The following is an 18,359-nucleotide window of genomic DNA, read 5'->3' on the forward strand; positions in this document are numbered from 1 at the left end:
CCAATTGGAACTACCTCCGCACCTCTCCAGAGTTCACGATGTTTTCCACGTTTCTCAACTCAGGCGTTGCTTCTCGGATCCTATCCGTGAAGTGGACCACGAAATGCTTGATCTCCAAGATAATCTTACATATCGAGAGTACCCCATTCGTATCCTCGATCAAACCGAACGTACCACGCGACGTCATAATATCAAGTTTCTCAAGGTTCAATGGTCGCACCATTCTGAGGATGAAGCAACTTGGGAAAGGGAGGATCGTCTTCGACTCGAATATCCCGCCTTCTTCTCGGAGGAACCCAAATCTCGGGACGAGATTCTTTTGAGTGGGGGTGAGTTGTCACACCCTAGCTAGTCATGCATTAGAGTGCTGCATCATGTTTACTCTTTCATCAGAAACTTGAAATGGGGATGACAGAACCCCAGTCCCCTCTGAAACCAACTAGGGTTTACTAAAATAATTTTCAATGAACCTGAAATGCCCTTCTAAAATGCCCATCATTTTTGCCTTGGTTCAGAACCTCTGCCAAAAGTGGTGCACATTTTCCTAGGCCATCCTAGGGTTTTGAATTAAATCATAGCTATTTGAATTTGGGCATTTAAAATTATATAAAATATTTAAATGCTCAAATATCTCCAAACTAAAATGTTTCATGTTGGAAATAATCCAACTATGGACCAGGAGTAGTTTGGTGATTTTTGGAGTTGCCTAGGTATTTTATTTAATTCAACAAAGTTGCAGATATAGTAAATAAAAACAGAAAACAGAAAATAAAGAAAGGGGAAAGACTTACCTGTGCGGCCTAGCCAGCTGGCCGGCCCAGCTAGCAGCCGACCCAGCCCAACACTGTAGCTCCCCGTCGTCTTCCTCCCCACGCCCCGAAGCTGCTGCGTGCTCGCGCGCGCGCGGCCGCGCGGCCACCTCCTGCTTGCCGACGCCCTCCTGGCCGCGTGGACGACGTCCGCAGCCCGTCCCGATTCCCCCTGCTCTCGCTCACTCTCCCCCCGTTTCTCCCTCGCTCTCTCTCGCTCTCGACCGAAGCACACCGTCGCCGCCGTTCGCCGTAGCCACTGTCTCCGGCCACCCCTCGCTCCCCCGAGTAGCTCAGAAGCTCCGCCTCGACTCCCTCTTCCTCCCCACCGCTCCACGAGTCCCCGGAAGCCCTGCATCGCCGCCACGTCGCCGTTCCCCTCTTCGGGCTCCGACCACCGTCGCCGACGAATTCGCCGTCTCCAGCGCGTCCCCGAGCCCGCTTCGACGCCCACTGCAACCGCGGTGAGCTACGCCACCGTTTCCCCCTCTTCTCCCCCTCGATCCCTCACCGTAGCTTCATCTCCACCACGGCCGAACCTCCGCCGTCGCCGAGCTCGCCGTCGACGCAGCTCCGGTGACCATTTGGTCACCCCGGCGAGTCCAACGCGTTCACAGAACCCAGTAGAGCATCCCTAGCGCCTCACTTTGCTCGACTTCGAGCTCCAGCACCACTCCCGTGCACGACCGAACCCCGGCGGCCGCAGCCGAGCTCACCGCCGTCAACTCCGGCCACCCCGACCCCAACGGACTCCGCCAAGAGCCGCGGGTCGTCCTCAGCTTCACTCCGGTGATCTCCGCGGTCCATTTGGTGGCCGAAACGACCAAAACCACTATCGCCGCCGCACTGTTGGTCGCCGCCGGCCAGAACTCCGGCGAGCTGACGTGGCCTAGTTAATTAGCCACTAAACCACCACCTACAGACGCTGACAAGTGGGCCCAGGGCTTAGTCAAAGCTAACCAGCCCGGGGTCAACGCGGGATTAGCCCCTGTGACACTGACGTGTGGACCCCACACGTCAGGTTTGACCCGAGCCAGCTCTGTTGACCTGCTGATGTCACTGTGATGTCAGGCTGACGCAGTAAATGATATTTCTGGATTTAAATTAAATCAGGAAATTCCAGAATATTATTTAAACTTCAAAAATTCATAACTTTTATTCTGTAACTCCAAATTGGACAAATTATATATGAAAAATGATCAGAAAAATCCAATCTATCCATCTGTACTATTTTCATGCATGATCAAACAAGTTAAATTGATGTTTTAATCAGAACAAGGAAAAGCACCTTAAAAGGCCATATTTGAATTTGAAATTTGAATCTTTGATTCAAATTTGTTCAAACACTTCTGGCTTTAGTTGCATTAGCCCAACACACTCATATTGCCATGTTTCATGCATGCATCATATTGTTGCACATTGTTTGGTGATGCCTGTGTATCGTTATCCTTTGCGACAGGATCTGTCCCCGAGGAGTACCGTGATTACCCTAACGAAGAATCGTATCCGTGCAACGAACCATCAGGCAAGCAACCAACCATTTGATCATATCGATACAATCCCATGTTCTCGCTCCTGCTCTCTTTTACTGCATTGAGACAACGCGATTCAAACTGCTGTGTGCTACGGTAGTTGAACCCATTTCCTCTGCATGACCTGTCATTGCCACAGTAACTAGATGAAACCCACTAGCATGTGTAGGAGTTGATTGAGCCATATGTATGTGTTGTTCCTACCTTGCTATGCCTGCTATGCTTAGAGTCGTGTCAGGTCTGGTTCATCTGGGTGATGGGCTAGAGTGAAATGTTAATGTCGGTAATGAGAGTGGTGTGGTGAACACGATTTGGTAAAGGTATCGATGAGAGGCCATGTAGGAGTACATGGTGGGTTGTTTCATTGAAGCCGACCTTAAGCACTGAGATCTGTATGTGTGATTTAAGAATTAGCTACTACCATACATTGGGCCCTGAAATATGACCCCGCTCGACTTCTTATCCACCTTAGCTCTCTGTCCAGGAGTTGCAAGTAGTATCTGGTGTTTGTAGCCTACTGGAGGCCGTGGACAACGCTGACCGTAGGGGTGGGCTGTGATGCGGTAGGTACGTGGCACGGTGTACCAAATACCCGTTAGGTATCTCGGGAACCCTGTTCACATCGTTCGGGGCCGTATGGGAAACCTCGGCCGGACTCCCTGCGGATGGAACCTGAATAGGCGATAAACCTGGACTAGAGGCTTAAGTGTTTAGGTAGGTCGTGGTCTACACCCACGTCGGCTTTCGCTTGAAGTCTGCAAATGAAGGAGTCTGGATGAAGGAGTTCATATCCGATCTAGGTGTAATACCTAGTGCATCGGGTCCAATGAAAATCTTTTGTGACAATACTAGAGCAATTGCCTTGGCGAAGGAATCCAGATTTCACAAGAGAACCAAACACATCAAGAGACGCTTCAATTCCATCTGCGATCAAGTCAAGGAGGGAGACATATAGATTTGCAAAATACATACGGATCTGAATGTTGTAGATCCGTTGACTAAGCCTCTTCCACGAGCAAAACATGATCAACACCAAGTCTCCATGGGTGTTAGAATCATTACTATGTAATCTAGATTATTGACTCTATTGCAAGTGGGAAACTGAAGGAAATATGCCCTAGAGGCAATAATAAAGTTGTTATTTATATATCCTTATATCATGATAAATGTTTATTATTCATGCTAGAATTGTATTAACCGAAAACTTAGTACATGTGTGAATACATAGACAAAAAGAGTGTCCCTAATATGCCTCTACTTGACCAGCTTGTTAATCAAAGATGGTTAAGTTTCCTAACCATAGACATGTGTTGTCATTTGATAAGCGGGATCACATCATTAGAGAATGATGTGATGGATAAGACCCATTCGTTAGCTTAGCATTATGATCGTTTAGTTTTACTGCTATTGCTTTCTTCATGACTTATACATGTTCCTCTGACTATGAGATTATGCAACTCCCGATTACCGGAGGAACACCTTGTGTGCTATCAAACATCACAACGTAACTAGGTGATTATAAAGATGCTCAGGTGTCTCCGAAGGCGTTTGTTGAGTTGGCATAGATCGGGATTAGGATTTGTCACTCCATGTATCGGAGAGGTATCTCTGGGCCCTCTCGATAATGTACATCATTATAAGCCTTGCAAGCAATGTGAGTAATGAGTTAGTTACGGGATGATGCATAACGGAACGAGTAAAGAGACTTTCCGGTAATGAGATTGAACTAGGTATGATGATACCGATGATCGAATCTTGGGCAAGTAACATCCGATGACAAAGGGAACAACGTATGTTGTTTTGTGGTTTGACCGATAAAGATCTTTGTAGAATATGTACGAGCCAATATGAGCATCCAGGTTCCACTATTGGTTATTGACCGAAGATGTGTCTCGGTCATGTATACACAGTTCTCGAACCCGTAGGGTCCGCACGCTTAACGTTCGATGACAATCTGTATTATGAGTTATGTGTTTTGGTGACCGAAGTTTGTTCGGAGTCCCGGATGAGATCACGGACATGACGAGGAGTCTCGAAATGGTCGAGAGGTAAAGATTGATATATTGGACGAAGGTATTCGGACACCGGAATGGTTTCGGAGAGGTTCGGATATTTTTTGGGGTACCGAGGGGTTACCGGAACCCCCTGGGAAGTATTGGGCCTTCATGGGCCTTAGTGGAAAGGAGAGGAGGGCCGCAAGGGGTGGATGCGCCCGCCCCCATGGCAAGTCCGAATTGGACTAGGGAGGGGGTGGCGCCCCCCTCTTTCCTTCTCCCTCTTCTCCTCCTTCCCTCTCTTCCCCTCTTGGAAAAGGAAGGGGAGTCCAACTAGGATTGGGAATCCTAGTTGGGCTCCCCCTATGGTGCGCCCCTCCTTGGCCGCAACCTCCTACCTCTCCTCCTTTATATACGGGGGCGACGGGCACCCCAAAGCACAACAATTGTTTCTTAGCCGTGTGTTGTGCCCCCCTTCACAGTTGTAATGCCCCGGACACACCCGCTGGTGGTCGTTACTCCTGGCGGGTGATACATCCATTTTGCATCATGTTTTCTTACTATTATATAATGTTTTTATCCATAATAATGTTTTGGAGTAATTCTAATGCTTTTTTCTCAAAATTTGCAAGGTATACACCAAGAGGGAGAATTCCGGCAGCTGAAAATCTGGACCTAAAAAAGCTACGTCAGGCCACCTATTGTGCACAACTCCAAACAAGCTAAAACTTCACGGAGACTTTTTATGGAATACTTAAGAAATATTGGAGCCAATAACTACCGAGGGGGGCCATGATACGTCTCCAACGTATCTATAATTTTTGATTGTTCCATGCTATTATATTACCCGTTTTGGATGTTTATGGGCTTTACTCTACACTTTTATATCATTTTTGGGACTAACCTACTAACCAGAGGCCCAGCCCGAATTGCTGTTTATGTGGCCTATTTCAGTGTTTCAAAGGAAAGGAGTATCAAACGGAGTTCAAACGGAATGAAACCTTCGGGAGCGATCTTTTTGGAACAAATGCAATCCAGGAGACTTGGAGTAGACGTCAAGAAGTAACCAAGGCGGCCACGAGGGTGCCCGGCGCACCCTCAGGGGGCAGGCGCGCCCCCCACCCTCGTGGGCCCCTCGTGGCTCCCCTGACCTACCTTTTTCGCCTATATATATCCACGTACCCCAAAAATATCCTGGAGCACCACGAAAAACTATTTCCACCGCTTCAACCTTCTGTATCCGCGAAATCCCATCTTGGAGCCTTCGCCGGCGCTCCGCCGGAGGGGGAATCGACCATGGAGGGCCTCTACATCATCTCGCAGGCCTCTCCGATGAGTTGTGAGTAGTTTACCACAGACCTTCGGGTCCATAGTTATTAGCTAGATGGCTTCTTCTCTCTCTTTGAATCTCAATACAAAGTTCTCCTCGATCTTCTTGGAGATCTATTCAATGTAACTCTTTTTGCGGTGTGTTTGTCGAGATCCGATGAATTGTGGGTTTATAATCAAGTTTATCTATGAGAAATATTTGAATCTCCTCTGAATTCTTTTATGTGTGATTGGTTATCTTTGCAAGTCTCTTCGAATTATTAGTTTGGTTTGGCCTACTAGATTGATCTTTCTTGCAATGGGAGAAGTGCTTAGCTTTGGGTTCAATCTTGCGGTGTTCTTTCGCAGTGACAGCAAGGGCAGCAAGGCACGTATTGTATGGTTGCCATCGAGGATAAAAATATGGGGTTTATATCATATTGCATGAGTTTATCCCTCTACATCATGTCAACTTTCTTAATGTGTTACTCTGTTCTTCATGAACTTAATACTCTAGATGCAGCCAGGAGTCGGTTGATGTGTGGAGTAATAGTAGTAGATGCAGGCAGGAGTCGGTCTCCTTGTCACGAACGTGATGCCTATATACATGATCATGCCTAGATAATCTCATAACTATGCGCTTTTCTATCAATTGCTCGACAGTAATTTGTTCACCCACCGTAATACTTATGCTATCGTGGGAGAAGCCACTAGTGAAACCTATGGCCCCTGGGTCTATCTTTTATCATATAAGTTTCCCATCTACTTTTATTTGCATCTTTTACTTTCCAATCTATATCATAAAAATACAAAAAATATTTATCTTATCTTATTATCTCTATCAGATCTCACTTTTGCAAGTTGCCGTGAAAGGATCGACAACCCCTTTATCGTGTTGGTTGCGAGGTTCTTGTTTGTTTGTGTAGGTGCGTGGGACTTTTGAGGAGCCTCCTACTGGATTGATACCTTGGTTCTCAAAAACCGAGGGAAATATTTACGCTACTTTGCTGCATCACCCTTTCCTCTTCAAGGGAAAACCAACGCAGTGCTCAAGAGGTAGGAAGAAGGATTTATGGTGCCGTTGCCGGGGAGGTCTTCGCTCAAGTCAAGATATACCAAGTACGCATCACAAACTCATCTCCCTCGCATTACATTATTTGCCATTTGCCTCTCGTTTTCCTCTCCCCCACTTCATCCTTGCCGTTTTATTCGCCCTCTCTTTCCCGTTCGCCTCTCTTTTCGCTTGTCTTTTGTGTGCTTGTGTGTTGGATTGCTTGTCACGATGGCTCAAGATAATACCAAATTGTGTGACTTTTCCAATACCAATAATAATGATTTACTTAGCACTCCGATTGCTCCTCTTAATGATGCTGAATCTTGTGAAATCAATGCTGCTTTGTTGAATCTTGTTATGAAAGATCAATTCTCCGGCCTTCCTAATGAAGATGCAGCTACTCATCTAAACAACTTTGTTGATTTGTGTGATATGCAAAAGGAGAAAGATATGGATAATGATATTGTTAAATTGAAGTTATTTCCGTTTTCACTTAGAGATCGTGCTAAAACTTGGTTTTCGTCTTTGCCTACAAATAGTATTGATTCATGGAACAAGTGCAAAGATGCTCTTATCTCTTAGTATTTTCCTCCTGCTAAGATCATCTCTCTTAGAAACGATATTATGAATTTTAAACAACTTGATCATGAGCATGTTGCCCAATCTTGGGAAAGAATGAAATTAATGATTCACAATTACCCTACTCATGGTTTGAATTTATGGATGATCATACAAAGTTTTTATGCTGGATTGAATTTTGCTTCTAGAAATCTTTTAGATTCGACCGCGGGAGGCACTTTTATGGAAATCACTTTAGGAGAAGCTACCAAACTCCTAGATAATATTATGGTTAATTATTCTCAATGGCACACCGAAAGTTCTACTAGTAAAAAGGTTCATGCGATAGAACAAATTAATGTTTTGAGTGGAAAGATGGATGAACTTATGAAATTGTTTGCTACTAAGAGTGCTCCTATTGATCCTATTGATACGCCTTTGTCTATTTTGATTGAGAATAATAATTAATCTATGGATGTGAATTTTGTTGGTAGGAATAATTTTGGTAACAACACGTATATAGGAAACTTTAATCCTAGGCCATTTCCTAGTAATTCCTCTAATAATTATGGTAATTCCTACAACAATTCTTATGGAATTTTTAACAAGATTCCCTCTGATTTTGAGAATAGTGTTAAAGAATTTATGATCTCTCAAAAGAATTTCAATGCTTTGCTTGAAGAAAAATTGCTTAAATTTGATGAATTGGCTAGGAACGTGGATATAATTTCTCTTGATGTTGATTCTTTGAAACTTAGATCTATTCCACCCAAGCATGATATCAATGAGTCTCTCAAAGCCATGACAATTTCCATTGATGAGTGCAAATAAAGAACCGCTAGGATGCGTGCTAAGAAAGATTGCTTTATAAAAGCATGTTCTTCTAGTTTCCATGAACATGATGATGAAGATCTAAAAGTTATTGATGTGTCTCCTATTAAGTCTTTGTTTTGCAATATGAATCTTGATAATGATGGGACTGGAGATGATTCAAATTTAGTTAAAAGGCGTCCCCATGATTTGGAGTTTTTAGATCTTGATGCTAAATTTGGTAAAAGTGGGATTGGAGAAATCAAAACTTTACATAGCATTGAACCCACTATTATGGATTTCAAGGAATTTAATTATGATAACAGTTCTTTAATAGATTGTGTTTCCTTGTTGCAATCCGTGTTGAATTCTCCTCGTGCTTATAGACAAAATAAAGCTTTTACCAAACATATCGTTGATGCTTTGATGCAATCTTATGAAGAAAAACTTGAATTGGAAGTTTCTATCCAAAGAAAACTTTATGATGAGTGGGAACCTAATATTAAAATTAAAATTAAAGATCATGAATGTTATGCTTTGTGTGATTTGGGTGCTAGTGTTTCCATGATTCCAAAAACTTTATGTGATGTGCTAGGTTTCCGTGAATTTGATGATTGCTCTTTAAACTTGCACCTTGCGGATTCCACTATTAAGAAACCTATGGGAAGGATTAATGATGTTCTTATTGTTGAAAATAGGGATTATGTGCCCGTAGATTTCATTGTTCTTGATATAGATTGCAATCTTTCATGTCCTATTATTCTTGGTAGACCTTTCCTTAGAACGATTGGCGCAATTATCGATATGCAGGAAGGGAATATTAGATTCCAATTTCCATTAAGGAAAGACATGGAACACTTCCCTAGAAAGAAATTAAAATTACCTTATGAATCTATTATGCGAGCTACTTATGATTTGAATACCAAAGATGGCAATATGTAGATCTATTCTCGCTTTTATGCCTAGCTAGGGGCGTTAAACGATAGCGCTTGTTGGGAGGCAACCCAATTTTATTTTTGTTTCTTGCTTTTTGCTTATGTTTAGTAATAAATAATTCATATAGTCTCTGGTTAGATGTGGTTTTATGTTTTAATTAGTGTTTGTGCCAAGTAGAACCTTTGGGAAGACTTGGGTCAAGTCTTCATGATCTTGCTATAAAAAACAGAGACTTTAGCGCTCACGAGATTAGCTGCCATGTTTTACTGGAGAGTGATATTTAGTTGATTCTTTCTGCAGATGATTAATGTACACATTCCTCACGTCCACCAGTTTAGTTTAGGATTTTTGGAGTTCCAGAAGTATTCAAAAGTTACAGATTGCTACAGACTGTTTTGTTTTTGACAGATTCTGTTTTTCGTGTGTTGTTTGCTTATTTTGATGCATCTATGGCTAGTATCGGGGGGTATGAACCATAGAGAAGTTGGAATATAGTAGGTTTAACACCAATGTAAATAAAAAATGAGTTCATTACAGTACCTTATGTGGTGGTTTTTCTTTCTTGCACTAACAGAGCTTATGATATTTCTTGTTGAGTTTTGTGTTGTGAAGTTTTCAAGTTTTGGGTAAAGATTTCATGGACTATGGAATAAGGAGTGGCAAGAGCCTAATCTTGGGGATGCCCCAGAAGGCATCCCCTCTTTCGTCTTCGTCTATCGGTAACTTTACTTGGAGCTATATTTTTATTCGCCACATGATATGTGTTTTGCTTGGAGCGTCTTGTATGATATGAGTCTTTGATTTTTAGTTTACCACAATCATACTTTATGTACACACCTTTTGAGACAGACACACATGATTTGGAATTTATTAGAATACTCTATGTGCTTCACTTATATCTTTTGAGTTAGATAGTTTTTCTCTATGTGCTTCACTTATACTTTTTAGAGCACGGCGGTGGCTTGATTTTGTAGAAATTGTTGATCTCTCATGCTTTACTTATATTATTTTGAGAGTATTTTAGAACAGCATGGTATTTGCTATGGTTATAAAATTGGTCCTAGAATGATGGACATCCAAGTTTGGTATAATAAAAACTATCATAGAAAGTGCATTAAACACTATGATCAATTTGATGCTTGATAATTATTTTGAGATATAAAGGTGGTAATGTTAGAGTCATGCTAGTTGGGTAATTATGAAATTGAGAAATATTTGTGTTGAAGTTGGCAAGTCCCGTAGCATGCACGTATGGTAAAAGTTATGTGACAAATTTGTTGCATGGGGTGCTCTTTTAATTATCTTCCTTATGAGTGGAGGTTGGGATCATGCGATGGTTAACTCCTACCAACCCTTCCCCTAGGAGCATGTGTAGTAGTACTTTGCTTCGAGGGCAAGTAGACTTTTGCAATAAGTATATGAGTTCTTTATGACTAATGTGAGTCCATGGATTATACGCACACTCACCCTTCCACATTGCTAGCCTTTATTATACCGCACAACTTTCGCCGGTATCATGCACCCATTATTTACCTTCCTCAAAATAGACACCATACCTACCTATTATGGCATTTCCATAGCCATTCCCAGATATATTGCCATGCAACTTTCCATCATTCCATTTATTATGACATGCCCCATCATTGTCATATTACTCTTTGCATGATCATGTAGTTGGCATCGTATTTGTGGCAAGGCCACCTCCATAAATTTTCATACATGTCACTCTTGGTTCATTGCATAACCCGATACACCGCCGGAGGCATACACGTAGAGTCGTATTTTGTTCTAAGTATTGAGTTGTAATATTTGAGTTGTAAATCAATAAAAGTGTGATGATCTCCATTATTAGAGCATTGTCCCAAGTGAGGAAAGGATGATGAAGAATATGATTCCCCCACAAGTCGGGATGAGACTTCGGACTTTATAAAAATAAAAGAGGCCAAAGAAGCCCATACAAAAAAGAGAGGCCAAAGAAGCCCACCAAATTAAAAAAGGAAAGCAAAAAAAAATAAAAAAAATTAAAATAAACGAGAGAAAAGAGAAGGGACAATGCTACTATCTTTTTTCCACACTTGTGCTTCAAAGTAGCACCATGATCTTCATGATAGAGAGTCTCCTATGTTGTCACTTTCATATACTAGTGGGAATTTCTCATTATAGAACTTGGCTTGTATATTCCAATGATGGGCTTCCTCAAAATGCCCTAGGTCTTCGTGAGCAAGCAAGTTGGATGCACACCCACTTAGTTTCTTAATGTTGAGCTTTCATATATTTATAGCTCTAGTGCATCCGTTGTATGGAAATCCCTACTCACTCACATTGATATCTATTAACGGGCATCTCCATATCCCGTTGACATGCCTAGTTGATGTGAGACTATCTTCTCCCTTTTTGTCTTCACAACCACCACCATATTACACATATAGTGCTATGTCCATGGCTTGCGCTCATGTATCGCGTAAGAGTTGAAAAAGCTGAAGCACGTTAAAAAGTATGAACCAATTGCTTGGATGAAACCGGGGTTGTGCATGATGGGAGTATTTTGTGTGATGAAAATGAAGCATGGCCTAACTATATGATTTTGTAGGGATGAGCTTTCTTTAGCTATGCTATTTTGATAAGACATGATTACTTGTTAGTATGCTTGAAGTATTACTATTTTTATGTTTTATAAGCTTTTATCTTGAATCATTTGGATCTGAACAATCATGCCACAATAAAAAAATTACACTGAGAATAATGGTTGGTACCATTCCACATCAAAAAAGTCTGTTTTTATCATTTACCTACTCGAGGACGAGCAGGAATTAAGCTTGGGGATGCTTGATACATCTCCAACGTATTTATAATTTTTGACTATTTTATGCTATTATATTACCTATTTTGGATGTTTATGGGCTTTACTCTACACTTTTATATCATTTTTGGGACTAACCTACTAACCGGAGGCCCAACCCAAATTGCTGTTTTTTTGACTATTTCAGTGTTTCGAAGGAAAGGAATATCAAACGGAGTCCAAATGGAATGAAACCTTCGGGAGCGATCTTTTTGGAACAAACGCAATCTAGGAGACTTGGAGTAGACGTCAAGAAGTAACCGAGGCAGCCACGAGAGTGCCCGGCGTGCCCCCCACCCTCATGGGCCCCTCGTGGCTCCCTGACCTACCTCCTTCGCCTATATATATCCACGTACCCTAAAAACATCCAGGAGCACCACAAAAAACTATTTCCACTGCCGCAACCTTCTATATCCGTGAGATCCCATCTTGGAGCCTTCGTCGGTGCTCCGTCGGAGGGGGAATCGACCACGGAGGGCCTCTGCATCATCTCCAAGGCCTCTCCGATGAGTTGTGAGTAGTTTACCACAGACCTTCAGGTCCATAGTTATTAGCTAGATGGCTTCTTCTCTATCCTTGAATCTCAATACAAAGTTCTCCTCGATCTTCTTGGAGATCTATTCGATGTAACTCTTTTTGCGGTGTGTTTGTCGAGATCCGATGAATTGTGGGTTTATGATCAAGTTTATCTATGATAAATATTTGAATCTCCTCTGAATTATTTTATGTGTGATTGGTTATATTTGCAAGTCTCTTTGAATTATCAGTTTGGTTTGGCCTACTAGATTGATCTTTCTTGCAATGGGAGAAGTGCTTAGCCTTGGGTTCAATCTTGTGGTGTCCTTTCCCAGTAACAGCAGGGGCATCAAGGCACGTATTGTATTGTTGCCATCAAGGATAAAAAGATGGGTTTATATCATATTGCATGATTTTATCCCTCTACATCATGTCTTCTTTCTTAATGCGTTGATCTGTTCTTCACGAACTTAATACTCTAGATGCAGGCAGGAGTCGGTCGATGTGTGTATTAATAGTAGTAGATGCAGGCAGGAGTCGGTCTACTTGTCACAGACGCGATGCCTATATACGTGATCATGCCTAGATAATCTCATAACTATGCGCTTTTCTATCAATTGCTCGACAGTAATTTGTTCACCCACCGTAATACTTATGCTAACTTGAGAGAAGCCACTAGTGAAACCTATGGCCCCCGGGTCTATCTTTTATCATATAAGTTTCCCATCTACTTTTATTTGCATCTTTTACTTTCCAATCTATATCCTAAAAATACCAAAAATATTTATCTTATCTTATTATCTCTATCAGATCTCACTTTTGCAAGTTACCATGAAGGGATTGACAACCCCTTTATCGCGTTGGTTGCGAGGTTCTTGTTTGTTTGTGTAGGTGCGTGGGACTTTTGAGGAGCCTCCTACTGGACTGATACCTTGGTTCTCAAAAACAGAGGGAAATACTTATGCTACTTTGCTGCATCACCCTTTCCTCTTCAAGGGAAAACCAACATAGTGCTCAAGAGGTAGCAGGCCACCAGGTGGGCACAACCCACCTGGGTGTGCAAGGCAGCCCAGGCGCGCCCTGGTGGGTTGTAGCCTCCTTAGCGCACCTCTGGTTCCCATCTTCTGGTATATAAGTCATTTTTACCTAGAAAAAAAATGAGGATATGGCTTTCGGGATGGAGCGCCGCCATCTTGAGGCGGAACTTGGGCAGGAGCACTTTTGCCCTCCGGCGGAGCGATTCTGTCGGGGAACTTCCCTTCCGGAGGGGAAAATCATCGTCATCGTCATCACCAACAACTCTCCCATCTTGGGGAGGGCAATCTCCATCAACATCTTCGCCAACACCATCTCATCTCAAACCCTAGTTCATCTCTTGTATTCAGTCTTGTTACCGAAACTATAGATTGGTGCTAGGGGGTGACTAGTAGTGTTGATTACATCTTGTAGTTGATCACTATATGGTTTATTTGGTGGAAGATTATATGTTCAGATCCATGATGCTATTTAATACTCCTCTGATCATGAGCATGTTTATTATTTGGAGTAGTTACTTTTGTTCTTGAGGTCACGGGATAAATCATGCTGCAAGTAATTATGTGAATTTGATATGTGGATATTTTCACTGCAAAAAAAAGACACATCCGTGACATTTTGGGCCGAACGAATTTTTTCTGTCATACTTATGACACTTCTATGACGATAATTGTGACAAAACCCGGTATCATCATAGATGTGGTGGGCTCCTACTTCTATGACAAAAAATCATGACAGAAAATGGGCTTTTCTTCCTGGGCAGGCCGGAGACGCAGCTGCATGACATTCTTTGGGCTGTCCATGACAGAAAAAACTGTGGTAGAAGCGAGGGTGAGGAAAATTTCGGGGAGTCCCTGGTTACGGTGGGTGACCGAGGGCCGAGTGATGCGCGTTTCTCTCATACACGTACGCGCGTGTGTGCGAGGCGTTGGGCTCTAACTGAACCCGAGCGAGGCGGCGCCTAACTGAATCCGAGCGATTGCACTGCAGGCTACGCGTTACTGAACCCGAGCGATCAAGCGATTCCTTTGCTACTGCTGCTAACTGAAGTCGATCGATGCTGCCTCTGGATGAACAGTGAGCGTTTGGGGGGGGGGGGTTGGATGGACAGTGAGTGGCGGGGGTGGATGAATAGGACCCCGTGGCATTGCCTCTGAATGAACAGGACCCCGATCGATCGAGCCGGTTGGGGCTGGATGAACAGGGCCCCATGGAGGGCTAGATCAACAGGACGACCCCGTGGAGGGCTAGATGAATAGTAGATGGTGGAGGGGTGCCCATGGAGGGGTGGTTGAACAGTAGCCGGTGGAGTAGCGCGCGGTGGAGGCTGGATGAACAGGAGCCCTTGGAGGCTGGAGGTGGTCGATGGTGGAGATGAACAATATCCCGTGGAGTCCTGTTTTGCGGTACGCCACACCCCTCCCGATGAACAGGACCCCCGTTTCGACCTTAGCGCTCTAACACAAGTCCGTTTCATCCGTTTTGCGGTACGCCACACCCCTCCCGATCAACATGACCCCCGTTTAAACCGTAGGAGGTCCGTTTCCTCCATTTTGCGGTACGCCAGACCCCTCTCAATGAACAGGATCCCGTTTCGAACATGGCCGGTCGAACACAAGGCCGTTTCCCCCATTCTACGGTACGCCAGGCCTCGTTTCCATCGCCTGTTCCGTCCAAGCCCTCCCGATGAACACGACGATGCATTCTATTCCGACCCAGCCGGTTGGCTCCCCATGAACACGACGAAGATGCTGTTTCTCCGTTCTGACCCAGCCATCTACACGAGCCCTGGCCGTACGTATGCGCGAGTAGGCGTTCGAGACCCCGCCCATATGTACACATACGTGGCCGTATTTTCTTTCTTGCACACTGGCCGATGTACGTACGTGTACATGCTATGTGCGCGCCTCTACTATGACACGTGCGCGCCACTACTATGACATGTGCGCGCCTCTACATCCACCAGTATGTACATACACGTTCGCGACCAGAATGACAACGCTACGTACGCTTCGACCAGGTGGGTCCCAACTGTCAGGCACTTCCTTGCATGCGAAGATGTAGATGGTGGGTCCCAGCAGTCGGGGGGTGAATAATTTTTTCCCGGACGCACTTCCTTGCGTGCAAAGATGTAGCTTGTGGGTCCCAGCAGTCAGGGGCGAATCATTTTTTTCGCGAAATACGGTGGCCCGTCCGGTGGGTCCCCGCTGTTAGGTGGAGGAATAATTATTTTGCACGTAATAAGGAGGCACTTCCTTGCGGCTGTCATGGACCTAGTTGTCAGCCTTTCCACGTATAGTACTCTTTCGATGGAAGTCGGTCATTGACCACATTGACCACGCCACGCTGAGAGCACCACGGCGGTGGACGACGGCAAGGCCTAGGAAGGGGATAACGCGGAGCGGGGGAACACGCAGCACTGGATGCCCACGTGAAGAGGAGTACGAGGGTTCACTAGTTCGGCTGCGGTGTGAGGCTGCCGTCACCGTGGAATAACAGGGGGTGTGGGTGAGTAGAGGGATGGCCTGGCCAGCGGTGGGAGTAGTAGGGGGCGGTGAGGCCTCCGCGGCATCATAGTCGGTCACGGGAGGCAGGAGCATGCGGCACGACCGGCGCTGCTTTGGGCGGCTGGAGCACGAAGACCAGAGGTTGAAGAAGCACTACGACCGTTGGATGGACATCGTACGGTCACTGGAGCTAGAATTGTTCATATTGACTAAGTTCACAAAGCCCTCCATCCCTGTCAACTTAGTAGGCCCACAAGTCAGCCTCCCACCAAGGTGAGTCCCAGCTAGCTGGGGGAGTATTCATTTTTTGTGCACAATAAGGAGGCATTTCCGGTGGGTCCGAGCTGACAGCGGGGGGGGGGGCATTTTTTTCGTGAAATACAAAGGCCCTTCCGGTGGGTCCCAGCTATCAGGTGGAGGAGTCATTATTTTGCGCGTAATAAGGAGGAATTTCCCTGTGTGGGCCCCTACTGTCAGCCTCTTCCGATGGTTGTTGTTTGTTGACCATGTTGACCTCGTCGCGCCGAGAGCACAAACGTGGTGGACGAGGGCGAGGCCCAGGAAGAGAACCATCCGAAGTCGGCGAAGCCACTGCAGCGGAAGCCCACACTGAGGGGAGTACGAGCGCTGACCGGTCGGCTGCGGGGTGAGGCTGACGTCGCCGAAAAATAACAGGATGTGTGGGTGGTTAGAGGGATGGCCTGGCGGCAACACAGCTAGCCACGGGAGGAGGGAGCAGGCAGTCCCGCCGACGCTGGTTTGGGCGGCTGGAGCAGGAAAATCAGAGATTGAAGAAGCACGATGGCCGTTGGATGGATATCCAACAATCACTATTGTGTGTTGACTAAGTTGACAAAGCCTTGCGTACGTGTCAAAAAAAATTGAGGACAGTGTCATCGTCAACCTAGTAGGCCCAGAAGTCAGCCTCCAAATCTGTGGAGAACAGCATACAACCCATTAGCCATTATTTTCAATAATTTACAATCCATTTGCTAATTCTTAAGGATATTTGAAGCCCATATTCTTTTTATTAGCATTACAGACCATATATTCTGGGCACTGCTAAAAAATTCAACGAAATTTTGCATATTTCGGTGGGGTTTGAACTCTTTTAATCACGAAATTTTGAGTCACGTTAAAAATAATTTTCAAAAAATTATATCAGAATAAAATTCAAAAAACAATTCTTTGCAAAAAAATGAATGAAATTTAGAATTTTAACTAGCAAGATGCCCGTTCGTTGCACGGAACATGAAGATGCATTTGTATGAGTAGTTTATCTTGTGGGAGAAAAGATGATATTTTAATGTAATTGCCAGTTGGCTTTGGTTTTTATAAGAGTAGAGAGTAGACAAATCCTGAAAAATGATGTTTTAATGCAATTGCGGGTTGGCTTTGGTTTAAAAATTTACACTCCATTTCTTGCAACTTATAGCCCATTTTCTGGGGAAGCCCATTTCTTACAACTTACATCCCTCCTCGTCTTGAAAGATTTGCAGCCCAGCAGGGCTGAGAAAAGCAAGTAGGCCTCGGTTTTGGTATTCTCCAAAAAAAAGAACTGGGCTAGCCAATTTCAGAAAGAAAAAATATAACAACTGGGCTCGTCATGTGCTTAATAAAAGCGTAAGCGTGGGCTAACAGGCCACAGCCCCCGCACACCGTGCAGTTGAGCTCCATCTCTGAAACTAAAAAACAACTGGGCGAGCTACTGGTGTCGGCGTTCTGGTAATGGGGGTCCCCAGACTTGCCTGCCTGCAGCCTGCGGTGTGGCTCAAGTGGTGGCCCAGTGTGGCCCATCTTCATCAACGCAAACTCAAGACCCTCGCGAGGGGCCAAGCCTCGTGGGGAGGACGACGCAAGGCTTCCTAAGGAGCAGCCTTGCCAGGCAGGCTTGCGAGGAGGCGGAGAGATCAAGGCAAGGGTACCTCGCGAGGTGCTTGTGACGCAAGCCGTGACGATCGAGACCAGGCGGGCGCCAGGCGGGCACCGGCCTGCGCAATGTCCTTGTTTCCTCTTTGGTGCAAGGGGGGAAAGCACAGGTGTGGAGTACTGAGGCATCAAGCAAAGGTTACCGTTTTGGTGCAACGAGACCAAGACCAGCAGAGCGGCAGGATGGAGGTCACCGTGGAGCCCAAGACAGCGTCATCACCAGTGCCTTTGGCAGCCGAAGACCAAATTTAGTCAGGATAACTTGTACTAGATGTTCCCCTTCAAAATGGCCGTTGTTGGCGCCCTTTCCGCTCAATACTTGGGAAGAGGACCAGGGCATCTATATATAGAGCTAGCCACCACAGTAGAGGGCATGTCATAGAGTCCCCATCAGATCGAAAGGCAATCGAACTCTCCCAAGTAGTTCATCGCACCAGCCCAAGAACACCTCTCGCGAGGCTGTTCTTCCCCTTGTACTGTTCATCATCAACCCCTGAGGCAATCCACCTCACCACACACTGGAGTATGGTAT

Source organism: Triticum aestivum, chromosome 5B, assembly GCF_018294505.1.
Source record: "Triticum aestivum cultivar Chinese Spring chromosome 5B, IWGSC CS RefSeq v2.1, whole genome shotgun sequence".
In the NCBI taxonomy this organism is placed as follows: domain Eukaryota; kingdom Viridiplantae; phylum Streptophyta; class Magnoliopsida; order Poales; family Poaceae; genus Triticum; species Triticum aestivum.